The sequence below is a fragment of the Rhodnius prolixus genome, unplaced genomic scaffold (assembly GCF_049639745.1).
Source record: "Rhodnius prolixus isolate KJV_2025 unplaced genomic scaffold, Rpr scaffold_11, whole genome shotgun sequence".
Taxonomy (NCBI): Eukaryota; Metazoa; Arthropoda; class Insecta; order Hemiptera; family Reduviidae; genus Rhodnius; species Rhodnius prolixus.
Window position 1 is genome coordinate 17,013,333 of NW_027411625.1, and position 14,217 is coordinate 17,027,549.

At 32.0% G+C, this 14,217-nt stretch overlaps 1 protein-coding gene across 16 annotated transcripts in view; it reads left to right on the top strand.

The window, feature by feature from the left end:
- LOC141459277 (neuronal acetylcholine receptor subunit alpha-7-like) overlaps nucleotides 1-14,217 on the top strand; it is a 377,452-nt gene that overhangs the window by 192,812 nt on the left and 170,423 nt on the right. The window lies entirely within an intron of this gene.

Consider the following 14,217-nt stretch of genomic DNA (forward strand, 5'->3'; position numbering starts at 1 on the left):
CTTCTACTCCTAGAGTCAAGTATTCTAAATTATAAATCACCTTCATAGAATAATCTCGCCTTATCGGTTACGCTATATTACCAATTCATGATTAAAGGAGATTAAGGAGATTAAAGGTGGAGTAAACTGGACGATTGGAGGGGTGAAAGGAGGTTGATAAAATGCGGAATGAATTTGAGTGTCTTTGAATTAGCGAATTGGATTACTGGGTGTAAAAAATCCATATAGAATTTATAGAGTCGATGCTTATCTAGAGTGGCATGTTTGTGTAGGTCCCTCAATGGAATGGAGGGTGAACACTTCTTCATCCCTTTACTTTCTTGAACAGTCCGAGCTTTCGGGTTCCTTAATGTAGTGGAGGAAGCTGGCTGGGGCTTCAATGAGAGCATCCTCTTATTGTTGAATGTTCATGTATAGGTTTTCCAGTTTTATACATTTTCCTCAAAATCCACTCTATCTGAATTAAGATTTACGTCAAAATTTATTAAATGAAGGTTCTCTCAAGGCGAAAGTGTCATTTCAGTGAAGCGAACGTTCACCTAGTGAGCTCAGTACTGGGGAGTATTATACTCTTAATTACAATAAAAAATCACCTTTAGCGAATAGAATCGCCTAATCGGTTACGATCAACAGTCCCCAAACTTTCCGAACAAAATTATATGTTCTTCTTGAGAACTATAAAGAAGAAAATCTGTGTGTACTATGTTTACTCTCTTCCGCGTTCTTACCGAATTTCAAAATCGAGTGATCACCAGAGATTCACGTTTGTAAACTCTGTAAACTCCTGAGCGCATGTTTACAAAATACTCACGTAAATGAAAAGTTGCCGAAAGATGAAACGTGGTATTTGGTGTTGGTACTATTATTGCTTCCAACAAGGTTGTGGCTGAAATACTCAATAGGAATCGCGAATTTTCTTTTAATTTTGCATACAATTTTCTTACCTTAAATCGTACCACTTTTATTTAAAAACATTTTCTCAGGATTTTTGAGGGAGAATTGGGGAACTTTCAAACCCCCTCTAAAAACGAAGGGGGGAGTTTCAGTATAATATACGGTTTCAGCATTAAGGAGCATTAAAAGCATTTATAGAATTACTGATTTGGAGAAATACCAGATTAGGTTTAAGTAGTTTTTTAATTTTATTTAAAACGTCTCCAACCACTTTTATTAAATTTTGCGTGCTAACTGCTAATATTAAAATAATCAACAGAAAGTGATTATACGAGTATTTTAATCGAAACATTTAAACTTATTCTTTGTTTTATTATTATTCACTTTATATTTTCCAGAAATTTCAACCGTGTAAGGCCATCGTCAGTGGATGCTCTCATGATCACGTTAAATTTTAGAACCTTTGCCCTGTTTTATTGCATTTATTATTTTATTGCAAGTTTCTTTATTTTATAATTTGAAGAAAGATTTCTGCTATATAACTACCGTTATTTTATTTTATCAAGTTCATTTTGGTTTCTAATAATGCAAAACGAATTCTTTGTATGCTAAGAAGTAACAACCAGACTGAAGATAAATTTAAAGAGAATCTTGAAACGATAGGAAAATATGAAAGAAATACTAATAATAAATCCATCATTAAGTAAAAGATTGGGTCAAAGTATGATCACATTCTTAAAGGAACTTAGTCTAAAATATGGAAACGGATTCGGAATACTCATTGTATCTATAAACAATTCTTACATTCGAAATATTTTCCGGTAAGAAAAAACTTAATGAAGGGGATACTCGGCAGCAAATGTAATTACGAGTTGGCACGCCCACAATAGCAGCTACCTGGTTCGGCAGGTTGGTTTTGGAGGAAATGGAAAAAATAAGAGTGAGTGAATAAAATGATAATTATAATAATATAATATAAAAGAAAAACAAAAACAATCTAGCCTAATTGGTATAAGGCAGATCTGCTTAACTCAGTTGTTTTGCTGAAGAATCAAATCATTATTTTTTGAAACGGCTAAAAATGGATCATTATTAAAAAATGGATGGTAGCTTATTGTGCTGTAAATGAGATGTAGAACCTCAAAAAGTTTTTTGCCAATTTGCCTATCAATCATCGTATTTACTAAGCTGGAGATTGGAACAAACCGTTCCAAATATATTGGCGAGTGTTCAAAAAGATAAAATAAAAATACGATTGTGTGATTCCAACACCGACTAATTTAATATAAATTTGAAGGAAGTTTTACATGGTTGGTTGTGCATTGCTGGCAAATAGCTGGGGACATCATCGTTCTTCATCAGCCAAACGTAAAGTTTTAAACATGAAACGAAATGAGAAAAAGCCTAGGATCTACACGTATGGTGTACAATCTAGAAACCATTAAAAAGGAGTCGCTGATAATGCTTTGAGGCATAGCTTCCCTTAAGCATCTCTGCATTTTCGGGTTCTCCATGAATCCAACCCCTTCTATGTTCTATCAACGAACAATTCAATGCTTTTCAGGTGGTGTAACTTATTTTTGGATGTAAAATAAATTACAAACATTCAGTTTCTACCTCAACTGCTACAAAGAAGTTATGTACTGTCAGCGTCTCGGATGTAAGCTAGGTTAGGGTGGATTATTAATATTCGCCAGTGGAAAGGAAATCCTGCGGTATTGAAAGTCCCAAAGAAGAACAAAAAACAACACTCGCCTAGGACGAAAATCCAGTCCTGGGCCTGGGCAACTTGAGATAAATAGCTGTGCAAAAAAATGTTCAACTACCTTAAAGGGTAACAGCCTGAGCTCCAATCTAGCCCAATCAAAAATCGTAAAACTAGCCTCCTCACACTGCGAGCTCTCCGTCTTATGATGGATGGGTGTTTCTTCCACCCTCTCACAAGCTCTACAGAACAGATCGGGCATAAACCCCTGTTAGTAGAGGTGTTTCAATGTCGTATGTCTAACAGGAGCAAGCTAAAAATGAATGGCACTTAGTGAATCTACCAAAGGCACTTTTCTCTCCTATCTCTTCAGGATGCGACAGGTTAGCTGTTGGCCTAGTCTAATGCATACCAGATTTAATATGATTGAGAGTTCCTGGAAAATAGTTCGTTCTGCCATCCGGAATAGTTTCACAACCTTCCCGCAGCGGACATTTTATAGTTGAGTAAGAAATGCCTAATTAATCAGAATGTATTCCGGTAATGGTGCAAGCGCAATCACTTCTACTGCCATCTGAAGAGCTGAAATTAAGGACACAGGACGCTCTGGACAAAGCTTATTCTTAATGGCCATAATGCCTTCTCTAAGATTTCTCATCCACATTTGGTTAACCCGTTTAGAATCTTCCCTTAATTCATTAACTTCCCATGCGTCTTTTTTGGCATTAAAGCATTTTTATTATTTCATTAATATTTTTTAAGAATTTATTAGCTGTCACAGACCCTTATGCTGGCTATTTTCATCATCAAAATATTTGTTCAAGTAGCACACCATTTAACTTAGATTGACTGTAGTATCTATTAATCTATAATAATCAAACTATTAATTACAGGTGAAAAAGAAAACGTTATAATAAATAAATAAAAAAAATATGAGGCTAAAAAATTCATAAACGTTTTTTAAAAAATGCTTACACCAACATACATCAATCATTTTATTTTATTTATTTATTTATTTATTTATTTTTAAATCGTCGGTTTAAGTTCATTCTTCGATTAAAGAAATTGTTATTTTATGTAGTAGTCAAACGTTTATAATAATAGGTAATAAGGTGTTAAGTCAGGCCATTTCTAAAATTATTATTACCACTATTTCCATAATGCTTAGTCCTATTTTGGTAAAATTTAGCACGAAGAAGTGATTTCAAGCTCCTCTACGTGGCTGTGAAGTGCCATCATGCTCTACCACCTACTAAGAGGAAGTACTGCAATTGTTAAAATTATCAACGAATAAACCGATTTACATCAATGAATTGTCGTTTGATTCAAAATCTTTGCCTTTTAGGGAGAAGTACTGTAATCGCAGTTTATTTTTCTTTCTCCTCTTAAAAGGAAGTACTGAAATCGCAGTTTAATTTGCTATTTACGTACAAATACCTTCCTATTTTATTCAAAACGCTTTCTCAAAAAAATTGTTATTGAGGATGGTTTGGGGCCCGCAACTATAATCATTCTTTAAAAAGATCTCTCCAGTGGTAGTTACGGTTCCGACGTAACACCTTATCAGGTTATAATGATAGAATTGCTTATTCCAAATATTAAAAAAATCTGTAAAGCAGATATGTAACTTTGCAAAACAGACAAAAAGGAAAATTTATCCAAAAGGTACAAAAATCTCCTTAACAAAAACTTACAGTTTAAAAAGTTAAGTATAATGGTTGATTGAACGCCAAAAGGTACACAAATCAGCAAGTACCCAACACTTCATTGATATTATTTAAGTCATTTTACTGCATTAATTTTCATTAATATTTTTTTAGAATTTATAAGATGTCACTGGCCACTTCATTTATAGTATTTTTTTTTGTTAAATTGTGATAAAATGTGTATTATATCTTCGTATAAATAGGTACTTTATTTTAACTCTATTCCAAATTATTCTTCTGATTTCTCTTTAATGTGCCCTTTATTCTGGAGATGTCACATATACATGCATGTGAAATTAGAAAAAGACAAAGTTAGAGTCGGCTACTGTTTAAATTTGAATCACGGAGGATTTAAAGCAATAATTCAATATTGAATTCGTCTTACCGAAATATTCGTGAGCACAGATAACACACAGTTAATAAGAAGTAGATTATTCAACAATATTTATTCATTTCTCAATTATAATTTAATTAGGCCTTCTAATTTTACTTTTAGTAAAATACTGGAATAATAAACTGTCCTAAAAATATGCATATCTTATTTATTTTATGTTACATATATACAACATTGTGGGATGAACACCTAGATTGAGAATGTAATTGAAGAAAACCATATTATTTGCGATAAAGCCAGATAATTATTACCTATTATTATAAACGTTTGACTACTACATAAAATAACAATTACTTTAATCGAAGAATGAACTTAAACTGACGATTTTTATTTAAAAATAAAAATAAATGAATAAAATAAAATCATTGATGTATGTTGGTGTGAGCATTTTTTAAAAAACGTTTATGAATTTTTTAGCCTCATATTTTTATTTATTTATTATAACGTTTTCTTTTTCACCTGTAATTAATAATTTGATTGTTATATATAAAATAGATATTATAGTCAATCTAAGTTAAATGGTGTGCTACTTGAACAAATATTTTGTAGATGAAAATGGCCAGCGTAAGGGTATGTGACATCTTATAAATTCTAAAAAAATATTAATGAAAATTAATGCAGTAAAATGACTGAAATAATATCAATGAAGTGTTGGGTACTTGCTGATTTGTGTACCTTTTGGCGTCTAATCAACCCTTATACTTAACTTTTTAAACTTTAAGTTTTTGTTAAGGATTTCTTATTAAAACTGTCCGATAGGGTCGTCAAAAATGAGCTTTATCGTCAACAATTGCATGAAAAAGCGTAACGTGGAAAAACACCCATCTTTGACCATTTTTTTCTCTTTTTCTGTAAATGATAAAATTCCCAAATTTTCTTTAAAATATAGGGCGACTCATCGTTTACAAGAGTATTTTTTTGCAACATCGCAGGTCTAACAGACTTCGAAAAAAAAAAATGTTGCTAAAAATTAACAAAAACGGTATTTTCAAAAATTGTTCTTATTCTTGTTGTTGTTACCCTTATTTGTAAACAACGTAGCGCCTGAACGCGCCGACCAATTTTCACGAATGAAGTGTCATTCGATTTGGAATTTTATTTAGATTGCGTTTTGTGGGTCTCGATGGTATATACTTTTGGAAGGGAGTTTGCCCCCACATAAGAAGGCCCCTTCATAAACTATTATTAAAAAATAACTCAGTAAATCTTCGCCATATTTTAATAAAATTTGGCAGAAGAAGAAGTTGTAGGGGAATTATTGCAATCGCACCGTATTCGCAGTTTGTTTTTTATTACATTTCTTAAGAGGAAGTACTGTAATCTGCGGTTTAATTTCTAATAGATACGAAATTGCTATTCTCCAACAAATAATATCCTTCCGCTTTTATTCGAAACGTTTTACAACAAAAAGTTGTTGGTTCTTTGGCGACTGCAACGCCAAGCATCAATTTAGACAATCTCTCCAATGGTACAATCTTTCCGCTGGTACTCAGTACCAAGTTATAATGAAGGTATTGCTTATTCCAAATGTTAAGAAAATCTATAACCAGATATGCAACTTTACTGAATTAAACTTTTAAAGGTTTGGAATTTTCTGGAAAACCGCATTTTCTATTATTTTAAAAGTTAGAATGATGAATAAAGAAGTATTTAATTATTACTTTCATGGGAAAGTATATACAAAAAAAAATGTATATATTGGATTTATGTTTGTGGGAAATCTAATACATTGGTCTAAAGTGGTTTTGTGCGTGGGCGTCCAAAACCTCAAGGCATTAATAAAAACTGTATCCCCTATTTCCGGCGTAAATCAGCCTAATTATTTTAGATATTCTAATATTTATTTATCATTATTTATTTATTTATTTATTTATTGTTATAGTGGTCTTGTTTGCACATTAACCAATTACTTTATATGAGGCCTGGAAAAAACCAACATATTGGTATGCACAGTTACAGTTGGCTTCGAATGCCTTAATTTACCTATATGTTGGTGGAAAAAAACCAGCCCTATCTTTTCCAATATTCAATTTGAGGAACAGCGCAGCCTCTTTCACTTCTTTCTTCGTCATGCCAGCCACTCTTCTACTACATTCTGCTTCGTGGCTTCCCTGAGATAAGGATATCTTCAGCGCTGCGTACTGACATTCCTTCCTAGAACAACACAATGGTCTCTGAATGTGACTTCGTTATTTGATGTGAGCTTAGAGTGGTGTAATTAGTAGTGTAGTTATGATAGTACTTGTGTGAGTAATTAAGAACTAAAATCGCAACTATGGAGTTTAGCTGCATCCTATATTTTTATTTTATTCTCTTTAATGAATTTGTAAATAATTCGTAGCGCATCAGGATTCATTATGGCTAAAATGCTTTTAGCGCTACAAGGAAATCGTACATGTGTTGCCAATTCCTGTAGGAACTTGTCTCTATTTCTATTATATCTGCTGCATCTGAAGAGGAGGTGATCGATGTCCCCATCCTCCCCGCTATTGTTATTTATCATTAGATATATTTAAAGTTGTTCAAATGAAGGACTTAAAAGAAAAATCTATCCGAAAGGTACAAAAATCTCTTTAACAAAAACTTACAGTTTAAAAAGTTAAGTATAAGGGTTGATTAAACGACAAAAGGTACTTAAATCAACTAGTACCCAACATTTCATTCGTACTTTAGCTCGTAACTTCAGCCATTTAGAAATATTTGAAAAAGCTTATATGTTTTAATCAAATTTTGTAATCATAATAAGATTTAACTTAGATTTACTGTAATGCGAGGTGTCAAACTATCAATCATTAAATCTTTAAAATTCATCAAATAAACATTAAAAATGGCGGCGCACAATACGCGAATCTAAAACAAGACCCACAATTTCCTTTTACCTACTTCCCAAGAAAATAACCATTATTCCCAATTTTCTGTTTACCCTTACAGTATTAGTACAGAAAACAAGAGATTAAGCGAGAAAAATCTTTTATTTTTTGTGTTTTTTATTGAGAAAATTTTTTATTGCATAATTTGATTCTTCATTAAATACCTAGGGGGGGAATTAGTAAAAAAAATTAAACTTTTATTTTTCATAGAAATGATGTGCAATAAAGAATTGGCCAATCACATTGAAGAATAGAAGTGTTGACAGTAGGTTGGTTTAAGAGCCAATCAGATGCGAGTACTGTTTATTCAACCATACCTATTCCCAAGTATGTCACATATGCCCTCTTAAGCTCGTGTTAAAATGGAAGATCTGTAGTTTTCATTCTACTTTCTATTACTTTTGGCAAACAAAAGTATAACCTAAATTTACTTAAATTAATAACTTTTTGCAACTGAATAATATGAAAGTGCAAATTACACATATTTAATGGCAAATAAATAACTACTTGGAATGATAATTCATTTCTAAATTATAATTTAATTTAGTAGCTCTTTAATTTAGTACTTGTTTTAAAGAAGTTTTATAATCAAATAATTATTAAAGTACTTTACAATAATTGCTTATCCTAAAAAGATGCATATCTTAATCTATTTGATATTACATATATCACATTGTGGGGAGAACATCTAGATTAAGAATATAATTGAAAAAAAACTACATTAAAATTTAATATTAAAAAACTAGATTAATTAGTATTATTTTTAACGCCTAACTATAGATAAAGTAAAGTACCAATAAATGTAATAGAAAAATGAACTTAAACCGACCAATGCTCTTTCTTCCTACAGCTGCTCTAAACTGCACTAAAATCATATACAGGGTGAACCAGTAAGTTTTGTCCATAGGCCCACTGTGTGAAGTACATCTAAAGTGGAGTTCAATGACGTATTGGCCAACTTCATATTTTCCACTGTTCTTGAGTGACGTCACTTTAATTTTTGTTTCTAAAATCATTACTTTTTTCCAATAAAAATGTTATTACGCAGAAAGTTTTAGCCCGAATTCGATTCTGATGACTCGGTTAGAAAGACAGATAAATTTTCTAAAAAATTATACCATTTCGAAACATAATTTATTCTCCAGACAGCCTCAATCTTCCTCCTGGATACTGGAAAAATAAAAGTAATCGAAATTTTTAAGAAAACTTATTAGGCTCTTATGTGATCATTATCCGACCTAGGTGCTGGCACTTTTTATAAAAGTTTCCTTGTTTAATGGGCTTTCACTTTCGGTAAGTTTCCGGTATATCACTTTCCAGGATTCCTTTTATCTTCGTATGAGAAATTACGTTTGTTTTGCAAGAAAACGTGTTCACAAGCACTTAACAGTGTTAGTTATCTAGTTGTTTAATTCATTGAAAACTCTTTTAGATGGACCAGTAGTCAATTTTAAAGTAGATTATTTTAAAATAAGGAAGTCAAAGGTTACGAAGGTTACGTAAGGGCCTAATGAGTTTTCTTAAAAATGTCGATTACTTTTATTTTTCCAGCATCCAGAGGAAGATTGAGGCTGTTTGGAGAATAACTTATGTTTCGAAATGGTATCAATTTTTAGAAAATTTATCTGTCTTTCTAACCGTGTCATCAGAATCGAATTCGGACCAAAACTTTCTGAGTAATAACATTTTTATTGGAAAAAAGTAATGATTTTTAAAAAAAAAATTAAAGTGACGTCACTCAAGAACAGTGGAAAATATGAAGTTGGCCAATACGTCATTGAACCCCACTTGAGATGTACTTCACACAGTGGGCCTATGGACAATACTTACTGGCTCACCCAGTATATGTATATTTTTTTTTTTTTTAAATCAGTAATGTATTTTTGTATGTTCATTTTTTTATATAATAATTAACGACATAATAACATAAAACATAAAAACTACATAATTCGTAATATAATAATTAACAACATAATATAATAAGGGAAGGGATTAGCTATGAGGTTAGCATACTGGACTCCCACGCGGAGGTCCCGGGTTCGAATCCAGCAGCTGACCCTTAGATTTTCTCTTCCTAGGAGCTTCTTACAGCTCACTGTCCGGTGATGGACAGTGTTGTCTGTAACGAGAGAACACTGTCCGGAGGCCGGCAGTGCACTGGAAAAAGCTCCGGGCGCTAATGACCTCAGCTGTTGATGCGCCAAAAAAAAAAAAAAAAAAAAAAAAAAAAAAAAAAAAAAAAAAAAAAAAAAAAAAAAAAAAAAACAATATAATAATAACGACAAAATAATTATATTTTTCATTATCTTGTTTTTAAAACCAATGCATGAATAGTTTGATACCTCCTATTAAAATCAATCTAAATTAAATGGGTCCTAAACTTTACTGAACAAATATTTTGTACATGAAAATGACCAGCCTAAGGGATTTTAAAACTCATTTAAACCTCCTCAATTATTTGCAGGTGATAGTACCGTAAATTACACTGAAATAGCACACAAGAGGGATGCTCAATCAACTCCGTCGCCAGGAAGGGCTCTAAATCAAAACTGTTTCAAATAAAAATTGTCGAACTACTTGTGCGCTATTAGTACACCAAGTTCAAAGAGGGACAATCTAATGGCCAACGTAGTATTTCCGGTGTTGAACTTTTAACAACGTACATACATTACACTACACCCACAAGAGTGTCTCTGTAACAGAAAAACTAAAGCTAAGGATAGAGTACTTCTTGTATGAAGCTTATTCCCAGTATCATAATTATTATTATTATTTTAACCAGAAATGAGTAGCTTATGTAAACTGAGCCTTCCGTTTCTACTTCATAATCGTGAAAGCGGCTTTTCTAGGGTTATGGACCGTTTTCAAAGTAGGGGACCATTTTTTCTTATTTAAATCGCAAGATCTTTCAACGCGCTGCTACTAGCATAAATGTAAGTAAGATAATAAGGTGCTAAAAAACTTCTGAATGCCACCTAAGTTGTGCGATGTTTCTGTTATTAATAGTACACACACGTAACGTACCTCAGAAGGTGTTATTACGAGTAATATTAATAAAATGAAAGGTCGTAACAGGTTCTACTCGACTGAGGAATTTGTACTCCTCTATGTCTGTGAAGGTTGCAGGAGGTGCCATATTCTTCGCAATTCCAAATCCATTTCAAATTGTTTTTGCTGGAAAAATATTTGGTGAGGATGGTAAGGATGTTCATGATTAATATACCAAACGCCCTCCATATTTGTGTAGGATGTTTCGTAGAACCAAAGCCATCTTCAACGTCTACTTGTCCGTGCTTAGTTTGATATCTCAAACTTATTAAATGTTTTATTTGTCTACGTGGTTATTGGTAGAGAATAACCCTTTTTTGTTAAAAATTATCTTGTCTTTCTTTCTTGTTCATTCACAATTATTAAATTATGTCTTTTAATGTCATTTCGCTGTTATTTTTTCTGATTTGCTGAGCTAAAACTTATTTTCTTCATGAAAATAAATCCATTAAAGCTATTTAGCCAATCGTAGTTTTTGCGGAATAGAAAAACAACATAGTGTAGTTAAATCAAAACAATATTCAATAATTATAAATGAGAAATAAAAGAAAAATAAGAGGTTTTTTTAATATAAAATTTTACTTACAATTAATAACTGCATAGACTAAACATAATACAAATTAAATACATTACCATAAGTGCTAAAGATGGTCGTCCAATGAAAACAAAGAAAATTAAGAGTAGATTCTCCACTGTTCAAGAACCTATAATACAAATTGTCTGTCTATCTTCTCAATCAACAAAGCCGTTTTCCAAGAAGACCCCAAAAATTAAAAAGTCTATCCTGTAAACATGCACTTTTGGTCAACATTTTTAGAATTAAAATAATTGTTATTGAAAATGTGGTTAGTAATCATTATTGTGCAAACGACAGAACTGTGCAGCACTTTAAATTTCTTTAAATTAAAATTACTTTGGATTCCATTTCGGGTGACGGATTTCGGCCAAAACCTTCTTACCAGTAATAGAACCGAAACGTAAAGTTAAGTTTTACCATTCTGCATTACTTTCTTTTATTAAACTCGTAAGAAATACCGCGATTTTTGGAAATTAGTTCTGACAGGAATTATCCTTTTGAATTTCCTCTAGGTCCGACAAAATGATTTTTTGAAACTAGTAAGTGAATGTTTATTGAAAACTAAAAACGAAAATCACAAAATACTAAAACTTGATATTTCAATTGAATACTACCTTTGCATCAGAATATAACAGAAGTAAAAATCTCTCAACTTATAGTATTCCTTTATTCAGTAGATATTTTTGCCTATGGACGTTTCCTCAAAAATATATCCATCGTAATTTATTAAAGTATTTACACCATTACATTCACGAAGATCTGTTACACTTATTTGTAGTATTCTTCCTGAAAAAATCGATTAGGCAATTCTCATATTGGTGCTTGGGGATGATTGAGGTTTCGCATGCATGTAATGTGTCATTTCAGTGTTGTGTACAGTAAGACTCAAATGTTAATGGATTGGAAAAAATTAGTGTGTTAGATGTGTGAGACCAGCATTTAGAGAAAGTGGTGTCAGTGAGCACACTAGATTATTTGAAATTATTTTTAAACATGATTCGAAAGGTTTTCATTAAGCTTGGCAAACTAATTGCAATCAGATAGTTTTAATTGCGGGCAGTACCATCACATCATTTGAGTGCATCCACATCCATAGTTTTCGCACTACACTGCATTCAGGCAGTGTTCTCTCGCTACAGACTTAGTAATTGTTGCGGTAAGCGATTTCGAATAATTGCAGTAAGAGAAAGTTAATATATTCTTTTACAGATTCCTAAACCGGTTTGGTTGATTATCAATTCTCCTGTTATTATTTAGTCTGAGTAATGAAATAAACTACCAATTTTGGAGGAATGACGTCATTAAAAAAAACTAATTTTATTGTTGTCGTTAGAAAATTTGGAAGTTTATTTTGTTCAAATTTATATAAGTCATGCTTTGAGGTTTTTCCAATTAGTTCGATGTTATATCAACTTTACATTATTATTAATACGTAAAAATTATTATTATTGTTTTTTTAATATCTTTGCCCTGTTAATTATCCATGAAGACAGCGTTCTGAATCACTTAGGAAAAATCGAATGGATGCTTTGATTTTGGGGTATTGGATCGGCTTTCCAGAATGTTTTTCTGTGCAAAATGTTGGCTCAATCCAAAGCTAACTAACTTCAAAGCATATATATGAAAAAAAAGAAGGTATAATCAAAAATATAAATAAAGCCTGAAGACGGTGCCTCAAACGCTTAAAAAACCTGAAGAAAAAATTTAAGAAACATTGTGATTGTGACAAGAAACGAATTATCTGACCTCCTTTTTTAGTTGGACAGGGTTTTGTGAGACAGGGTGAGATTGTTGAAATAAACTGGTTATGGATGTTTTATTTTGACACAGTTTTCGGTTAGGAGAGCCTGACCGTCTTCAGTTGTTACAAATGAAAAGTATCTTCTTATGTTGTTGCCGGATGGCAAAGTAAACATTTTTAAATCGTAAGACTGCTCTTACTTTACATAAGTACTGCATTAAGAAGGAAGCCTTGCGTTATGAAAACTACCAACATGAAAGTAACATTGTTGCTAAAAGTTACTTCTTGAACTAAAAATATTTTATCTACTGAAGAAGGTTAGGCTCTTCTATCCGAAAGATCTGGTAAAAATAACTCAACCACAATACGGAAGAAGTTTATCTAATGTTTCAATGTTTCAATCCAATATTTATTGGATAGAAAAGCTTGGTTAGATGCCGCCCATAAAATCATTAATTTAGATTAGAAAGTTCACATTTTTGCGATGAATTACCGAGAGATGATAAAAGTCAAAAGTTCAAATGTCCAGAATCATTGAAGTTGCAGGCTTAAAAGTGGGTAATCCAGTAAAAAGGACGTGGGATGCTTTGAATGAGGTTATTGATGACCTCGGATGTTCGACTTGCTTATGGTCATGACACAGCTCCTTTAAGTTGTTTAAATTGTTTGATGGAGAGAAGCGCCGAATGGCCTATGGGATTTGAATTAGGAGGAAGAGCCCGTCCCATTTCTGAATGTTCTTGATGCAGAAAAGATTGCCAAATTCATCTAACAGGCAAGTAAAGCAAAACAAAAGCCAATTTTTTAAGGCGGGGCTTAACGTCCAACTACAAATTATGTGTCGTGGACGAAGGCGGAAGCTCATACTTTACTATAAACAATTTTTCTAACAAATAAAAAGTAGTATACGCAGGATACTCACATTAATTTCACTTTTGAAGCAAATGATTGATTTTGAACAATTTAAACAACCTTTCCGTTACTTTAATCCAATTTGATCTAATTCATTTTGAACAAGTTGATTCCAAAATGGGTTATGTGAAAGAAACATGTTTCGAATTTTTAAATTGAGTTAAATGGTTTCAGTAAAGAATTATTATGAGTAACAAGTGGTTCAAATAGATCAGAGTTTAGATAGTAAGTGGTTTCAGCGAAAGATTAGATTTAGAAAGCTGTCTGTTTTAATGGATTACAGCATAATTGCAAAGGTTATTCAGTTAATTATTTTTTATTTTTAATATTTCAGTTTTGAAAAATGATTATTTTTGTTTAAGTTATTTAT